This window comes from Pleurodeles waltl, chromosome 1_1 (assembly GCF_031143425.1).
Source record: "Pleurodeles waltl isolate 20211129_DDA chromosome 1_1, aPleWal1.hap1.20221129, whole genome shotgun sequence".
In the NCBI taxonomy this organism is placed as follows: domain Eukaryota; kingdom Metazoa; phylum Chordata; class Amphibia; order Caudata; family Salamandridae; genus Pleurodeles; species Pleurodeles waltl.
In genome coordinates, this window is record NC_090436.1 from 476,295,598 (window position 1) to 476,307,462 (window position 11,865).

Consider the following 11,865-nt stretch of genomic DNA (forward strand, 5'->3'; position numbering starts at 1 on the left):
GAAGCAAAGTCCCAAACACAGTAGAAAAAAGGCCTCCGGGTAAAAGGCCTCAACTAACAGGCAGATGGAAAAACACATGGAAGAAAGCTAGAGGAAAAAAAAAAGCACCAGCAGGAAAGGCCTTAAACATGTTACAACAGATAGGCCTAATAGGAGAAATCAGGAACACAGGTGATGAGAGCGCCCAACGTCAGTATAAAGATAAAAGCATTAAGTCGGAGAGTTTTGAGAAACCCACTGATAAAGTTTTTAACTTTATAAACAAAAATCCCGGATTATTGTGCGACAAAAGTTGCACTCACCATTCCCATATAAACTGCATACCCACTGGCCCCAGGGGACACCAAGCATCTGGGCATGACTTAGACAAAGAAAGGTGGTCCGGAAAAGACCCTGGAACAAATCATGGGATAAACGAGGTAAATGATCCTCCAGCCAACGAACAACCCAAATGGAGCCCAGGAACATCCAAACCTAGCATTTGTATCGATAAGCACCTCCCAGCTACAAAAACTGAACATTTAGTTCAGGTACACTACTCAAACATAGTAGAAGACCACTACGGAAAATGCCAGCAGCCTCCGAACTCCATTAGTGAGGGGGCAGAACAAGATAATAGCAAAGGCAAAAATAGAAGGGCAGAGACCCCAGAGTATATACGAAACGAACAAAGTATAAGAACAACCATGTGCGTGGACAACACAACAGCTCCAGTTCCCGCACCCCGGACAAAGGCAAAATATTGTTCTCAGGGCAGCCCTGGAAATTATAATCTCAGCAACCAGCCTGGGTGGATCACTGATTCGCCTGCACCATCGCGCCCAGCACTGGACCTGGAAACCAATGAAATCAAAGGAAAAAGGGACAATTGGCCTCCAAAAAGGCAACCCTACGAAGAACAAAGGAACAAAGAAGTGCAACTGGGGAGGGAAAAAGGCCAGGTAAATCGAACACCTACTAGTCGTGCAGCTACCACTCAAGACAGACAAAATGAGAACACCCAACTCCAAGGAAGACTGTCGCAGGAAGGTGGCGGGCACACTGTGATCCGGTCTGAAACAACTAAAAAGTCTGAAGCCACGATCTTGTTCATGCCTGAGTACTCCTCAAGAGGAAGTCACGACATCCTGAACAGGTCTAACATCTTATGTCTTGTCAACTCCCTGCCAGCCTTACAGAATGTAACAACTAAAGAACTCCTTTCAGTAAGATTCATACCAAAAAAAGAATTAGAGAACGGGGAATCAACAGAAACAGTCTGGGCCTCACCTTGGATAGCAGAACAGATCTTAAAATGTTCAAACACGATGAAGACCTGGGGAATATCCATTGCTACTCCGCAAAAAGAACTATATCCAACAATACTTCTTGAAAAAGCTACAGACCGAAACATGATGCGTAGGCAAGAGGCAAAAGGCAATTCTGGCTCGATACTTCAGGGAGCAATCAGCTCCAAACAACAACTCCCTGAACGAACAAACTTGAGTAATATGAGGTTCTGCCTGGTAGCTAATTCCCCTAGAAACAGTAGGGGTAATCCCCCACAGTTACAGAATTGCAAAGAGCAATCATTTAAAAGCTCGTAGCAAAAAATGGATAACTCGAACATAAAAAATAAAATCAGTCCCATATTAAAAATTCTAAGCTGGAACATAGCAGGTTTAAAAAACAAAATGGAAGATAAAGACTGGGTTGAATTTATTAAAAAACAAGACATCAGCTGCTTCCAAGAAACTTGGTCTACTCATGCTATTGACCTAGACGGGTTCGCCACCTTCCACTCACCTGCAATTAAGCAAAAAAAAGGAAGACCCTCGGGAGGTCTGAGTATTTGGATTAGAACTTCATTACTGAGGAACTCCGTAGTAACTCACACCGTACAAAGCAAGGGAATCCAGACGCTCGCAGTCAAATACGAGGAATGGTCACTCGAAATAGTAAATGTGTACTTCCCACCTATCAGCCGGGCTCAAGTTATGCCAGGGGTGCGTCTCCTTAAAGAACATATCCTAAACAAAAGAACCATGGATCGGAGGAACCCAGTACCAAGTCACACGAACAATCGCTCTCTCCAACCTTGTAAAACCTTTTTATTGATATGTGGTGACTTCAACACTAAACCTCATTCTATCCTCTGGGACGAACAAGTAGCAGAGGAAGATTATGCTTGGAATATCCCAACGCCTCTTATCCAACGTTGTAATGACTCCAAGAAAGGAGAATTAATCTTTGAAGCATTAATAGAAGGAGGACTTCGCACATTAAATGGGAGAACAAAGTCAGATAAAACCTTTAAATCTACCTTTCGAACTGGAAAAAGGCAAAGCATAATTGACTATATGGCAATAAACATCGAAGCCTGGCATTATGTCATCGATATGGAAATAAGGGACAGAATCGAGAGTGATCACGACCCACTGCTAATGGAGATAGTCCATCCGGACGCGAGCCCAGGGAAGGCGGAGTCTCCATTCAACGGAAATAGCCTAACAATAACTATGAGACCAAACAGGAAAAACATATTAAGGTCAAATGAGGATGAACCTTATATGAGTGTTCCCAGCCAAACCTGGTTGTCATTACTTAGCACGTTCTTAAACCCATCAGATAATGACGCTATACCCCTCCTGCATAACTTTAATAATTTGCTACTGCAAACAAAAAAGGAAAAGATCAAGCATCCTCAAATCAATCCTAAAATGATGGAGGGCTGGTTCGATGAAGAGTGTTTAAAGCTAAAAAAGACCTTATCACAAGCACTGAAGAACCGGCACTTGAATGATTCCAACGAGCAACATTTTCATGGATGTAGGCAACAGTACAAAAAATTATTAAGATACAAAAGGAAGATATTTCCACATAAACTTTGGAAAACTTTACTGCAAGCAATAACGGCAGGGAACCCCAAAAAGTTTTGGGAGATAGTCAGGTGGGGATGCGAAGGCCCCCCGAAAAACCTAGAACTGAATATTAACCCTCAACTTTGGGTAAAGCACTTTACTGCCTTGTATCAGGAAGTGGCCAAGACAGAACCAGGGATGACCATTAACCCAAACATCCTCACTCAAGGGCTGGGAGGCAGAAATCAAAGATCAAGCAAAGTATTTCCTCTTCAAAAGACCCATGCAGCATCTTCAAATTGTCTTTTTAGATCGGTAAACGGAACCCAGAATGCACTAGTCTCTAACGAATTTTCCAGCACAAATTCCACGCAAGTAGCCCACGTCATTCCACGTGCAATGAAGTTAATACCGGAATTCAGTGAAAGAGAGATTAAACAAGTTATCCTCCTTCAAAAGCCGCATAAGGCTGCAGGCCCAGATGGCATCGCTTCAGATGCTTACCGTAACCAGCTAACGTTATGGTTACCTGCTCTAGCCCGTCTATTCAACAGTGTTTGGCATTACGAGGTAATCCCTCCTTCTTGGAAGGAATCAATAATCGTTCCAATTCACAAAAAAGGGCCTCGGGACATGGTGAGCAATTATAGACCTATCTCACTGCTTGATAGTGTTGGAAAGATTTTTGCCAAATTGATTCAGTCGCGTCTAGACCAATGGCTAGAGGACGGAGATTTAATATCAACACACCAAGCTGGTTTTAGGAGAGGCCAAAGTACAACAGACCAACTTTTTAAGCTAAACATGATCTGTGCTAAATACGCCACCCTTAAAAACTGTCCATTATACCTGGTCTTTGTGGATCTCCAAACAGCCTTCGACAGCGTAAATCGCCAAACATTATGGCAGCTATTGTCGGACATGGGCATACAGGGAAAAATCTTAAGGCTGCTAATTCTATTGCATACAGGAAACACTGCCAGGGTCAGATATTCTACGAGAAATGATTATACGGCCAAAATTCCAATTGAGCGAGGTGTAAAACAAGGCTGCGTTTTGGCCCCAACCTTATTCAATTGTTATATAAATAAAGTAAGTCAAGTTTTGAAGGAATTAAATCTGGACGTGCCAAAACTAGCCAATGAAAGTATACCTATCTTGCTCTTTGCTGATGACGCCGTATTACTGGCAAGAACAGAGATAGCAATGCATGGTCTACTTAGGGGCTTCGAATCTTTCTGTACCTCAAGGAGCATGGTAATCAATGAGGGGAAAACAAAGTTTATGATTCTCAACCAAAAACAGACGTTGCAATCGACTTTTAGGGTAAATAATAAGCCTTTGGCCCGAGTGGCCACCTATGATTACCTGGGCTGCAGATTAGATGAAAAACAGACATGGAAACCACAAATCTACAAAAGCAGAATTTCCTTGGCCCAACAAGCCGGAGCAGTACTCAGATTTGCAAAGGCTACAGGCAATCACTCCGTGAGCTCCGCACTGCTTGCATACAAAACAAAAGCAAGAGCCGCAGCACTTTACAGCGCAGAGATCTGGGGATTCAGAAAGATTCCATCAATACAAGTAACCGAGAACAAATTTTTACGCCAATTACTTTGTCTAGGTAATGCTACACCAATGAACTCAATAAGAATTGATCTACAGATGAGAAAGGTTGAGGACTACATCGCTCTGGCTCCAGTAAGATACTGGATCCGTATTTGGACAAAAGAGGCTCTTAAACCATTCAGAGACGTACTTAAGGATATCATGAAGCTGCAAAACCATCGGAAACTGCCCTGGTTCAAACATATCTCAACTATCCTGGCTGCTATCGGCCAGGATGACTTTTGGCTCCATCCAGAAAAAATCGGAAGGCCTAGTCTAGCTGTCATAAAAAAGGCATATTGGGAGCGAAAGACAGAGATTATGTGCGAGTCATTTAGCCCTTTATTCAAGCGGTATATTTTGTTTAACCAAGAGCTTAAACCAGCATTATTCATAGACAGTATTTATCCGGAGGAAAAAAGGGCTCTCTACTTTAAATTCCGTATGGGCACACTACCAGTGACAGCGGTGGTCAACAGATGGCAATCCGCTCCTCCGAGTAGTTTAGAATGTTGTCCATGCCTTCATGGTGGTCCGGAAACACTTTCCCACTTCCTTTTACTATGCCACTTTACGCTCAGACTCCGTAAATTGTACCTTCGTCCACTTTTCAGAACTTCCGGAGTTAGGAAGTGCAAGGAGGCGGAAGCGCTATGTATGCGTTCAGATGAGAAATACATTGTGACAAAGGTCTCAACCTATATCTTGGAAGCATGGAAATTACGTCTATCAATGCACCTACAGTTGGCACAGGCACAATAGCCTATGTTATCCCGTACCTATTTAGCTTGGGAAATCGGTGCAGGGTAGTGTAAACTGGGTTAGGCCTCGGGCTTTTATTAAATGGCTGGAAGGCAATGCAAGGCCCCAAATGACTCGTCCCATAATAAGACATTTTAAATATTAGACTCATAATGTTTTTCTAGAATAAGTTAAGTTTTTATGTAAATTATGGTCAAATCAGGTTTTACGATAATGCATGGTAAATTGGATACATTTTGGCACATGTTAAATCAAAAATTCAAGCATAGTTCCTTTTATTGAGATGTTTTATTTAATGTGATTTTTATTGAGTTCGAGGGATTGATATCTATTGTGTGATTATTGTTAAGGCCGGATAGGCTAATAACAATTAAATAAATGGTAAATGGAAAGTATTTGTTCAACACTTGCAAAGATATGTCCAGTTTCCCCAAAGGGCTGATCTCACCGCCATCAAATCTGGATTCTATGCCTTTGCAAATATACCCCATGTGATAGGTGCCATTGATGGTACCCACATAGCACTTATACCCACAAGAGGACATGAACAGGTGTATAGGAATCGTAAAAATTATAACTCCATGTGAGAAAGTAGCCTCTTTCTAGCATGGTTACCCCCACTTTTGGTCTGTTTGTGAGTGGGTGTCAGAGTGTTTTCACTGTCTCAGTGGGATCCTGCTAGCCAGGACCCCAGTGCTCATACTGTAGTTAAAACCCTATTTGTCAATGTTTTTTGCCTGTCTCACTGAGATCCTGCTAGCCAGGACTACAGTGCTCATAGTTTGTGGCCTAATGTATGTGTTGTCAGTAGTGCTTAACTGTGTCACTGAAGTCCTGCTAACCAGAACTTCAGTGCTTATGCTCTCTCCACTTTCAAATTAGTCACTATAGTTTAGTGACTTCATATTCCAATTCCAATTTGCACACTGGACCCCCTTCTAAGTCCCTAGTACATGGTACCTTTGTACCAGGGCACTGGGGTTCCAGGAGATCCTTATGGGCTGCTGCATTTATTTTGCCACCAATAAGGAGCTCAGACAAATCTTTCCATAGGACTGCCACTGCAGCCTGCATAAAATAGTGCACACACTATTTCACAGCCATTTTCACTGCACTTAAGTAACTTATAAGTCACCTATATGTCTAACCTTCATTTGCTGAAGGTTAGGTGCAAAGTTACTAAATGTGAGGGCACTCTTGCACTAGTAAAGGTGCCCCATGCTGTCCAGGGCCAATTTCCCAGACTTCGCCAGTGCGGGGACACCATACCACGCATGCACCACATATAGGTCAATACCTATATGTAGCTTCACAATGGTAACTCCGGATATGGCCATGTAAGATGTCTAAGATCATGGAATTGTCCCCCCACTCCAAACCTGGAATGGGGGAGCCAATCACATGCATCCTGGGGTCTCTACCATGGACTTCCAGTACTGCCAAACCAGCTCCCTGAGGCTTGCACTGTAGCTGCAGCTGCTGACACCTCACAGACAGGGTTCTGCCCTCCTGAGATCTGAGCAGCTCAGTCCCACAAAGACAGAACAAAGCATTTCCATTGGGAGGAAGGTGTTACACCCTCTCCTTTTGGTAATAGGTGTTACATGCATGGGAAGGGTAGCCTCCCAGAGCCTCTGGAAATGCTTTGAAGGCACAGATGGTGCCCTTCTTGCATCAGCCAGTCTACACCGGTTCAGGGACCCCCAGTCCCTGCTCTGGGCACGAAACTGGACAAAGGAAAGGGGAGTGACCACTCCCCTGTCCATCACCACCCCTCAGGTAGTGCCAGAGTTCCTCCAGTGTGTCCCTGGCATTAGCCATCTTGTTTTCCAAGGTGTGGGGACACTCTGGAGATCTTTGAGTGGCCAGTGCCAGCAGGTGATGTCAGAGACCCCTCCTGATAGGTAAACACTTGGTTAGGTAGCCAATCCCCCTATCAGGGCTATTTAGGGTCTTTCCTCTGGGTTCATCTGCAGATTCAGCTTGCAGGTTTCCTCCAGGAATCCTCTGCAACCTCTACTTCAGCTTGTGACTGTTGGATCAACCTCAGACTGCTCCAGGAACCGCTGTAACTGCAACAAAGTATCCAGAAAGGCTACTGTGGCCCAGGTGGTAGACCTCTTCGACCCAGATGGCCGTAAGGTCCAGCTGTCCAAATTTGACAGAGGTAAGAGCTTGTCTTCCCGGTTTGTGACACTACCCCTGTGCACCACGTCATCTCTAACTCCTTGGGCCTTTGTGCACTTTCTGCAAGAATCCTTCCTGCACAGTGTGGCCCAGGTCCCCAGCACTCCATCCTGAAATACACAACTTGCTGAGTTGTTCTCCAGTGGCGTGGGACCTTCTTTTGTTGTGCTGCACCAACCGCAATTTGCACCTTCTTTGTCCCCAATGTCCTGGGACTTCCTTGGGTGCTGCCTGGTCATCTGTTGGCTCTCTCCAGTGTTGGGCGCCTCCTCTGCCTCCTCAGTCTGAGTTGAGGCCCCCGGGTCCCTCCTGGGTCCAGGTAGCGTTATTTCGACGCAAACTGCGACTTTGCTTAAACCAAGGCTTGTTGGATGAATCCAGCACTGCAACTTGCCTGCATCCAACATCTCGACATGGGACATCTCCTGCACCAAGCAGGAACCCACAGCCATCTTCTTTGGTGCTCTTCTGCAGACTTCTTCTAACCGGAGAATCCTCTTTTGCACCATCTTCTAGGTTGGCCTGGGCTCCTGTCCTTTCCGGAATATTCTGTGACTTCTGGACTTGGTCTCCTCTCTTCACAGGTCTTCAGGTCCAGGAATCCACCATTTTTTGTATGCAGTCTTGCTTGGTTCTTGCAATAACTCTTATCACGACTTGTAGTGTGTCCTGAGGAAACTTGCAGTACTTTACTCCTACTTTCCTGGACTCTGGGATTGTGTATTTTACTTACCTTTGTCATTTTCTTACACTCCCAGCGTCCCTCTACACACTACACTTGCTAGGGGGAATTCGTGATTTGCATTCCATTTAGTATATGGTTTGTGTTGCCCATTGCATTATATTGCATTCTATTGTATTTTCCACTGTTTGCACAATTCTGTGACTATTTACTTACCTGATTTAGGTCTCTAGTGTTTATATTGTGTATAATACTTACCTCTAGAAGGAGTATTGCCGCTAATATATTTTTGGCCTTGTGTCACTAAAATAAAGTACCTTTGTTTTTGGTAACACTGAGTCTTGTCTTTTATTGTGTGTAAGTACTGTGTAAGTATAGTAGTACTGCAGGAGCTTAGCATGTCTCCTAGATAAACCTAAGCTGCTCTGCTACAGCTACATCTAGACAGCTTAAGCTGCTAGAACACTAACTACATTTCACTAATAGGGGATAACTGGACCTGGTATAATGGGTAAGTACCTAGGGTACCTACTACAAACCAGGCCAGGCTCCCACACTCCATGAATGTGCAATTGGTGTGTACTGCTGATCAATAAATCTCACATCAATGCAAGGTTCCCAGGATCAGTCCATGATTCATTTGTCCTGAGAAACAGCAGTGTGCCACACATGCAGAAAGGAATTATAATAAGACACATGGTTGCACTAGAAGGGTGACTGAGCGGACCATAGGACTCCTGAAAGCAAGATTTTGTTGCCTCCATCTCTCTGGAGGATCCCTGTGCTATGTCCCTGACAAGATGTGTAAGATAGTGGTGGCCTGCTGCATGCTGCACAACTTGGCTGTGAAGAAAGCTATCCCACTTCTGGAAGAGGAGAATGCTGTCCAACCACCCCTGCCACCTCAGAGGAGAGATGAGAGTGATGGTGAAGAAGAGGGGGAAGACATCACCTCCAGGACCCAGCTAATCCGGCTACACTTCCAGTGACTCGCAGGTACATTTCCTATGATGCTGATGGCTTCACTGCATTGTTTCAGGCTGACTCATGTAGTAAACCTTTGCACTTGTATAGCGCACAACTCACCCGTTAGGGTCTCAAGGCGCTGTACGCATAGCACGGTGGAACCCCTCCTGGCTTTTCCCTGTGAGGCGCCCACTCCTGGTCAGCCAAAGGGTGAAGCCAGGCATCCAAGCGCTGTGAGGGCCATTGTGGAGATTAAGCAAGCTACTGCCCAGAGTTACAGAGTGGGACCCATTAATTAGATTAGGCAGTGATGTGAGAATTATCTAGTCCAAGGGAATTTAGCCCAAGACCCACCGAGGTGGGACTTGAACCCTAGTCCCGGGCCAGATATCTGCATCAGCGTCTGCCGCTCTAACCATGTAGTAAGCATTGTGGTGTCCTTTACCAATGATAAGGCTAAATCATGACTGAAATGGCAGATGCCAGCTAACACAATGGGATGTACAGTGTGACATACTTCAGACAGTACAGTCCCCCTCCTGAAATAAAAGTGGCATTATGATGGTAACTGGCTAATGCATTCAAATTCACAATTTATAGCTCATATTGACTAAGGACAGATATTTTGAGTACACAGGTCAAAACATCCATGAGTGTTGGGACAGTGTAAGGGAGTGGGCACATGGTGAACAACATACTCCGGTACATATGCTCAGCTGTTGGTTGCACAGGGTTATCGTCTGTGGGGCCATTCGAAGATGGTGAGATGACAGTGGCTTGTCAACTAGGTAGCTCAGTGGCACACAAAATAGACAGTTCAGGGCAAAGTCACTTCCTGGCACTGGGCTTGGTCTTGGCTGGTGTTTCAGTGGGATGTCTGGGTCTGAGGGCATGTTTGCGAGGGTGAAGATGGGCTGCGGGGCTAGGGGTGCTGGTGTCCTGTGACTCCTCTGGCAGTGCCAACAGTCCATTAGCTGCTGCAGATGTAGATGACAGGGCAGAGTCCTGGCTAGTGTAAGGGGCTTGCAGTTGGTTGGGGGACCCAGGCTGGATGTTTGTCTGGCTCTGCAGCATCCCTGAAATGGAGGCCATGGTGGCATTGAGCTGTTTCCAGTGCTCCATGTCCTCCCGGTGGTGTGCTACCTGCAGCCTCTGATTCTGCTCCAAGGTGGCCAGGATCTGGCCCATCCTGTCCTGGGAATGGTGGTATGCTCCCAGGACCTCAGAAATCACTTCCTGGGCAACAGCATCCATCCTTGGGCCATCCCCCCTGGGCCAATGATACCCTCCCACTGGCCCTAGCCCTCAGTGCCTGTGTCCCCTGCACAGGTCTGGCAGTCCCACTTGGCCCTTCATCACCCTGCCTGGTGGTGGGTGGAGACTCGGGCCTTTGTACATGTTGGCAGCCAGTCCATGGCCTGGTGACACTGGTGTGGGGTCGTTTGGCCAGAGCTGACGGTGGTGGCTGAGTGGTAGGTGTGTCAGTGGTGTCCTGGGTGGGGCTTATGAAGGGTGACTGTCCAGGGCTGTGGGATGGGCCAGGGATTTCCTTTGTGTCCAGACATCCCTCTGCACTCTCCTGAGTGGGGCCTTCGTCTTCAGGTGGAGGACTGGCATTCCTTGACGTCTCTGACCGAGTGGCATGGGTGGTGGTGCCTGTGCGTGAGAGACTAAAGATGTGGGTGTCCTGCATTTTCTTGTCAATTGCAGCACTGGTCAGCAGTAATTGGTGGTTGGATTCCCATGTAGTGGCATGCAAGGTCCCTTCATGTACATTTTGCTGCATTTATTGAGGGGGTGGTGGTGCATTGTGGGTTTTGTAGTGCTACTGGGATTCCATGCATGGGTTGGTGACTGTGCACAGGGGGCTGGATGGTGATTTGTATGGGGGATTGTGGGCATGCAGATAAATGGGATGTGAGGGTGTGGGTGTCGTGGACTGGGTAGGGCATGGGGTCCTGGTGGTAGTAAGAGGGATGGGGTGATACATGCATTATATGTGTGGTGACTGTTAAAATATTGTAGTTGACTTACCCGAGTCCCGTCCTCCAATGAGTCCAGTGAGGCCCTCTGGGAGCAGGATAGCCAGGACCTTCTCCTCTCACTCACTATATTCGGGGGGGCCACCACCAGCCTTCTGTACAGCGATATTGTGCCTGGATGCCACGGAACAAACCTTCCCGCGCAGGTCATTCCATCTCTTCCTGATTTCATCCCTTGTGCATGGATGGTTCCTCATGGCGTTGATCTTGTTGACTATCCTCTGCCATAGCTCCATCTTCCTGGCCAAGGGAGTCTGCTGCACCTGTGCCCCGAATAGGGGGTGCCATGGTGTGTGCTGTGGGTGGTGTGTTATAGGTGTATTGGTGAGTGTGCTGTTGTGTGGTTGGGTGTGTGGCGTGTGATGGTGGTTGGGCAATGTATGAGTTTTGGTTGTATTTCTGAGTGTGTGACCTGTGTGATGGTGAGTTCAGTGTATGCGTGTAGTGTTGTCAATATCTTTTGTGCTATTGGCTTTTCCAAAGGATTGTGGGCTGTGTATGTGTGTGTTTTAAAGTGTTGTGCATGTGTGTCAGGTGTGTGCTTTTCAAACTTGCCAATGTGTGCATTTGTTGTTGGCGGGTCCCATTGCTGGCCGTGGCAGTCCGTACCGCCAATGGTCGTTCAACATTCACTGTCCGCTGATCTGGTTCTGAAAAATACAAAAGATATTAATCCACCTGGAAAACTGTAACTTCTGTGCTACAACCATTATTGATTTATAAAGATCCTCAAACGACTGATAAAGCAGTTCACTACTTACACAGAAGGTTCTAGTGA